This window comes from Rhinichthys klamathensis, unplaced genomic scaffold (genome assembly GCF_029890125.1).
Source record: "Rhinichthys klamathensis goyatoka isolate OS25496 unplaced genomic scaffold, OSU_Roscu_1.1 h1tg000159l_1, whole genome shotgun sequence".
NCBI classification, from domain to species: Eukaryota; Metazoa; Chordata; class Actinopteri; order Cypriniformes; family Leuciscidae; genus Rhinichthys; species Rhinichthys klamathensis.
The window spans coordinates 981104-988524 of record NW_026606693.1 but is presented as its reverse complement, the minus strand read 5'-3'; positions in this window follow the sequence as shown (position 1 = coordinate 988524).

Here is a 7421-nt window from a genome sequence, read left to right as displayed (position 1 = left end):
ATACTAAAAATTGTCTTTCACGTCACAAAATTATGTAAAAACGCCCGTCTTGGCGAGTATCCTAGTAAACAAAGTTGGTTATATCTCATGTGAACGTAGCCATGTTCAAATGTGCGTTCGGTCTTAAAGGGGCAGCACTTTAATATACCTGCTACTGTGTTTTAATGTTAATCAAACAAAGGACAAATAAATTACTCACTGCTCTTGACTAAATGGTCTACCCTTTTCAACTTTACAAAAATATCCATCTATATTTAATTTACAATAATGAATATGCAATTTTTTGACATTTGATTACTGTATTCAAATGTATGTACCAATCTACCCGAAAAACTCTAAAAACACTGTTTATTTCATTTGTAGCTTTTCTTTGTTCTATTGTATTTATTTGTCCTATTTGTAATTCGATTATTTTTTCTTATTTTGTTACTGACTGCTTACTTTTATTGGGCTGGTAGTTTTTGTTGTAGTATCAAAATTGGATTAAATAACTGGTATTTCACTGGTGTCTAAACATTTGTACCACTGACCCAATCTCAGCGCTGAGCCCTGCTGGAGCAGCTCTAAATATGTGCTGTGCTATTAAATGCAAGATAAAATATGACAGAGTAATAGAATGAACAGTGACAGAAACAGAAGCATGCTTTTTAGAAGGATTAATTAAGCAAGAAAATATCTAAAGGAAATATATATTTGATGAACAAATTAAGCCAACTAATATGATTTATATTCTTTTGGTTTATCTACTAATACATTTAAAAATTACAAATGCAGTGAAAATTCAGGGATCGGTTACGGTATCGATATCGGCGAGTACCACAAATGAAAGTATTGGTATCGGTCTCGTTCTCGTTCTGCAAAAAGTGGTATCGGTGCATCCCTAATTGAAAATATTTAACGGGTGAGGGTGAGGGGGGAGCAGCTCCCTATTTTGTTGTTTTGCGATGCTAGCAGCACTACACAGATCACGGCAAATCATGCCAACTTAAGGTTAGCTGTCGTCGCACCATCTCAGCAGCAAACCAGTGCAATATTTGAAGCACATTTAGAGATGTGATGAAATAAATTGCTGTTTTGGGATAGTAATTTCACTGCTTAAGTCTGCGTGTGTGAGAATGTGTGTTTGTGGGTAAGTGTGTGTGATGTGACACACTTTATTATAAATTTTTTTTTTAATGTTTATTGTTGTTAAATGTCATTTGTTTTTAAGAAGTGCCAAGGTTTTTCTTCACCTTATTAGGGCTAAGGGCTAACGTTATGGTTAGGATAACTCGAGGGCTAGGGTTAAGATAAGGACAACTGAAACTCAACTCGACACTAATATTGTCATTGTCAATTTTTTTTTTTTTTTGCAATGATCACAATTAAACATTAGTGTACCTAATATGTATGATGTGTGTGACAGTGTCACACTTATACCTTATAGTAAGTAGTAAGTGGTGCTTTGCATACCCCTCCCACACCCCCCAAAAAAGGGCTGCTGCTTGATGTCGTGTTGGTAGTAAAAAATATTCTGGAGGTAGTAAAAAAGGTAGTAAAAGGTAGTAAATTCATCTCTATGATTCCTGCATAAACCCTGTTGAAGTGGACTAGACCATTAGCATTTCTCAACAAAAAAAAATGACCAAAGAGTTTCGATATTTTTCCTATTTAAAACTTGACTCTTCTGTAGTTACATCGTGCACTAAGACCGACGGAAAATGTAAAGTTGCGATTTTCTAGGCTGATATGGCTAGGAACTATACTCTCATTCCTGCGTAGTAATCAAGAAACTTTACTGCCGTACCATGAGTGTAGCAGGCGTAATGATATGACGCAGCGCCTGAAAATAGTCCCCAGCTCGGCAACTTACAACATGACCGGGACTAAGTGCCTGCGCCTGCTCCACTCATGGTACACACTGATGATTGTTGTTTGGATCTTTCTGAATGCCATAAGTTTAATCATGTAAAGTGCTGCGAGAAAAGCCTATACATCTAAACATCTTGTCACGCGCAGTATAGCCGGCTAGCCGAAACTCCTTCTTTATGTGTACGGGTGTGACGTAATGACGCAAAGACATGCTCGAATTTCCCGCGGAAACCCACCAGTACCACTGGAATTAAAATCATTATTACAAGCTAACCGTTTTGAATCTAGCTATGGCAAGCAGATAGTTTTGACCACTGGCAGAATACGTTTTTTTTTTATATAATTATTTTGGATTATTTTTAACTTAAAAAAGCTACGGACTGCAGCTTTAACATTTGTTTTTTATTTCAAAGTCTCAACAACATGCTTGGAACTAGCAAACTCCTCAGGACTAAAAAAGGAGGAAAAAATGATCTGGCACAATTTAAAATAGCATGGTAAATAAATAGCCTGGAACCAGAACAAAACAGGTCACAAACATTGTTCGCACAGCAAATAAAACGTTAAGTGGGCTATAGCGAAATCAAATCACAAGGCTGAAATGGACTATTACAACACTAATTAATCAATGGCTGAAGTTACATTTCCCCTCTGACACTAACTTTTTCACATCAGGCTTGGCCGCTGTCAGACTTATGTGCAAACAGTCCTCCAAAGACTGAGTTGACAGACGGTTCCTCTCGTGCGTTTTAATCGAGTTCATCTTGGAGAACGCAGCCTCACAGGTGTAGGTTGAACCGAACATGGTGAGCACATACATAGCCAGCGTCTTCAATGTGCCATAGACCTCGGGACAAGATATCCAAAACGCGCTCAGGCTTTCAGCACCACTGAGAGCAGCCTTCATGTCGCCTGCGGCCTGAATTTCAGCCAGCTCGCTCTGAATGGCTGCCTCGTCCAACTGCAGCATTTTCACCGCGTTTGTGGAGAATTCTCCGCTTGGGGTGATGGTGAATGGGTCACGCACAAATCCAATGACATCCCTGGAAATAAAAAAGTCATCAAATCTAGCAGAGAAGTTGTCTTTTAATTGTGTGATAAACATCTTCATCTTGTCTGTTACGTTGCCTTCTCCCACCGTCTTCAGTGTGTTGAAGTGCAGCAGCCTCCCTGACAACAAATCTGCGTGGAACAGATCAAGTTTGTTCCCAAAGGCTTCAAGTTTTTCCACCAAATCCACCACTGATTTTTCTTTTCCTTGCAGCTGTAGATTAAGTGTATTTAAATGGGAGAAAATGTCTGTTAAAAATGCAACGTTGCACATGTATCCCATGTCTTGCAAGATGCGGAGATGGTCAGCTACCGCTTTGGACTTACTTTGTTTTAAAAAATCCACTACTTGGGTACGGAGTTCAACGAAGCGCTCCAGTGCTTTGCCCTTACTCAGCCAGCGCACGTCAATGTGGAGTAACAGGTCATCATGAGAAGCCTGGGATTCCAGCACGAATTTGCGGAACAGGCGGTGCTGCATGCTTGAAATTCCTCTGATGTGGTTAATAATTTTCATTGTTTTTTCCATCACCTCTTTGAGCTCCCCACTTAGCTTTGCGCACAGCACACTTTGATGGATGATACAATGGAGTGCATTAGTTTTTAGTAGCGACAGTCTTTATTCTGCTCACCAGACCCTTATTTTTTCCAATCATGGCAGGTGCACCATCTGTCACTGTCAGGTTGATTTTATCCAGGGACAATCCATGGCTTTTAAAAAAATCCTCCAGTTTTCCAAAGATGATGTCAGCAGTGGTGTTGTCCTCGTGTGGAAGCAATGCCAGCAGCTCTTCTCGGAAATCTTTGCCATCATAGTATCTGACAAAAACGCACAACTGTGAGATATCCGTGTTGTCAGTGGACTCTTCAATAGCCAGCGAAATATATTTGGCTTCCTTGACCCCGTCAATGACAGCTCGCTGAACTTGCTCCGCCAAAACGTGTACACGACGTGCATTAGTTGAGGCAGATAGAGGTACTTGTTTGACAGATGCAATAACTCTGTCCATTGATTTGTCGGGGGCAAGTTCCTCCAGAACGGTGATCATGCACTCCTTTAAAACCTCACTTTCAGTGAAAGGCCGGTTATGTCTGCAAAGCACCCAAGCAGCCTGCAGGGATGCACACGTTACTCTCTCTTGATCAGTTAAAGTTCGAGTAATAATGCCACTTGCGTGGGAGAAGGCAGATTTCAGTGCGGCGATTTTTCTCTGACGCGCCTCTGACTGCTCAGGATATGAAATCTTAAAATTTGAATGTTTAGTGTGGTGGTGACGGCGCAGATTGTATTCTTTTGCAACAGCAACAGTTTCGTTGCAAATTAGGCATACTGGTGAGGCATTCCGGAAGGTTGGCATGATAAATCATTGAAGGACCTGTTTTCAATATCAACTTTGCATTTCATAGCCTTTGAGAGTGCCATTTTACCTCTGTTAAGAGACCCTTTCCTGTCACTTCCTCAGTGTTTGTTTTTCAAGTGCTCTATAAGTAAAATTGACTTAATTGAGTTGAGGCAAAATATCTATCACCCCTAGTGGTTGTCTGTGGTATAGGTGATAGGAACCTGACTCATAAAGGCCTTCAGTTTTGGAATGAAATGGAAAAAGTATTAACAATAAACATCAATCATAATGTTATACCAAACTTTGATTTTTTATTTAATTTTTATTTAAGGGTCCGGCCCCCGAGGAGACTGTCTGGTAAAATTCTGGCCCTCTGACAAATATAGTTGATGACCCCTGCTGTAAAGCTTTTTTAATAAGAGTTTAATTCTGTGATGTGAATATGATTATGAATAGACTAGGTCTAAATATTTTCATCTCTTACATGTTTACATGCTCAACTTTTGTTTCAATTGGATTTAATTAATTCAGATTGATAAATCCAAATGTAGTGTTTACATGAACGATAAATAGAATTATCGTGTTGATGTGTGCGTTTATATAGGTTATCACAAACTTCAAATCGGAATTGAGATTTTGACATGCACACACTGCACGAATATTCCCCGCTGTTTGCACATACTGTTCTCCTACATTGTTTGTTTGTTTCAAACAGCAGACTTAATAATTATATATTACGGGTCGGGTCCTCATTAGGAGACAATGAGCAAATGAACCGTTGTGCCGCTTATATTTATCAGGCAGTAAAAACACATATGCCTGCACCCAAAACAGCCTGTGGATGAGAGTATGACAGAAGGACCGGTGGGACGATGTCCTGCTCCACTTCACAGATTAAAGAATGGAAGGAGAATTTTTGAATGACACGAATATGTACGAATAGCCGTGAGATTGCGTTGGTCATTCATGACATATTCAACATTTTACAACAGCTCTTACGCGTCATACGTCATTACGCACACGCACAGCACTTTCCAGTTTTGGTTTTCAATCTGATCAAGTGTTCATATGTCCTCTCGATCGGATTGTGTGTGTGTGTGTGTGTGTGTGTGAGTGAGTGAGTGAGAGAGTTATAATTTACTGTCATTAATCTATTAGTTTTTCATTACTATCTCTGGCTGTATGAATATACATGATCTCCAGATGTGATGTGACAGCAGTAATGTCTCACACTCATATGTGTCTGACTGTGTGTTTTATTGTAGGACTCTCAGTATTTAGACGTCAGTCCAGTTTCCTCAGGATCAGCTGATGGTGAATAAGGAGCCGCTACAGAGACTGAAGACACAGAGACACACAGCGATCACACTGACGTGTGTGTGTGACTTCACACCAGTCTCTTGTTTTGTAGTAATGGCTCATGAAAATGAGTGCTGAAAACAGCAGCTTTGAATTGTTTAAAAAATCTGAGACTACAGAAAAGATCAATGTTGTAAATTTTTCTACCAGCAGAAGGATACAAAGATGAACATTTATTTCTGTAAAATATTTATTAATATTTATCTATTTTTGTATATGACTAGCTATAAAAGTTTCCACCTAAATCTTCATATTCTTTTACTGGTTTATTTTCCCTCCTGCCTCTGAACACCATTAACTACTAATTGCTATATGTTGACACTTATTCTTCTTGATGGCAAGTATTTCTAAAGTCAACAACAAAAATCAGTGATATGACAGACACTCTTGCTTAATTTCTTACTTTATATTAGGAAAAGACCTGCCTTCTGTCAAAGAAACAGGAATTATGAAATGCAATGAAATATTTTTAATTTCTGTAACGGTGGCTTTACCAAACCAGTATGGGTTTTCAATAAGGCTAGGTTTGGTTTAAAATCATTCGGGCGCCAGACAAGTTCAACTTGTCAAGAAAACAAAATATATATGCTGGATAGCTCCAACCACTGTTACATACAAAAAAATAATAATAAACTGATACCCACAATTCAATTTTCACAGAGTTTGTATTATTTTTTTGTTCACATGTCAAAACAAAAGAAACAATTTCAAGTTCACATTCAAATATTCCCACAAAGAGAAATCATGAGAGTTATTGGATCACAAGTGTCCATAAGTTCGCTATTTGTTTGAACTCAGTCTTTCATGTTCCACTTCATCAACAAAGAAAATGCAATAAACAAAACAAAGAAAATAAATAATAAACAAATACATATACGTATTTGGTGTATGCGCGTGCGTGTACGGAGCGTGTATGTGTGTGTGCGGGTGTATAATGACCACGTGAAGCAGTCTGTGCAATGGCCGAGAATCCCTTGGCCGGGAGAAGAGCTTTGAGTTTGTTTGGTGAGGTTAAAAAGTTCGGAGGAGAGTTCGAAGGCTTTGACGTGAGGTTTAAAAGTGATGGCAACAAGATCAGTACCTGAAGCAGGCAAATCAAACTGGATAGTGTTGCTCCAGTCCAGGCAACGCAACGAACCAGGAAGAGCGGTATTTCTCCGTCACTTTGGCCGTCACACCCAGCAGCGCATACACAGGATTTCCAGCGGGCAATTGCAGCAACTTTCTTCAGGTAACTTGGGTCCCACTTCAATCTCCTACACGTGTGTTTCCTCTTTTTCGTTCTCTCACTTCCGTTTCTTTCTTTTTCTTCCCTCACTTCCGTTTCTTTCTCTCTTTTATCTTCCGTTTGCCCATTGGTTTCCGCCCATAAGGAAATGTGGAAAAGCTGATATGGATCGTTTTTCTCCATATCGCCACATGTCCATTTCATTTGCATGGAAATCTCAGGACACTCAAGATCTGTATAGATAGACCATTTCAAGCACGTCTTTACTCGCATCACAAAATTAACATTATGGAATATGGTCACTAAACACCTTCAACTGCCTAATGCTTCAGTTCAGCTTTTAATTCCATTAAGATTAATTTTTTATTACAGTGCCTTACTGACATAGAGAAAAATGGTAACCGTATGGATAATGGATTTTTTTTTTTTTTTATCAAATAGGTCACAGAGAGTTTTGCTTAAAGATAATCTGTCTGATGAAATGATTATAAATGCAGGAGTGCATGCAGACCTGCCTGTACGCATTTTGCGTAGCGCGCTAAACTGCGGTCACGCCATCTGTGCTTCAGAAAAGCGCAGTCACGCCATCT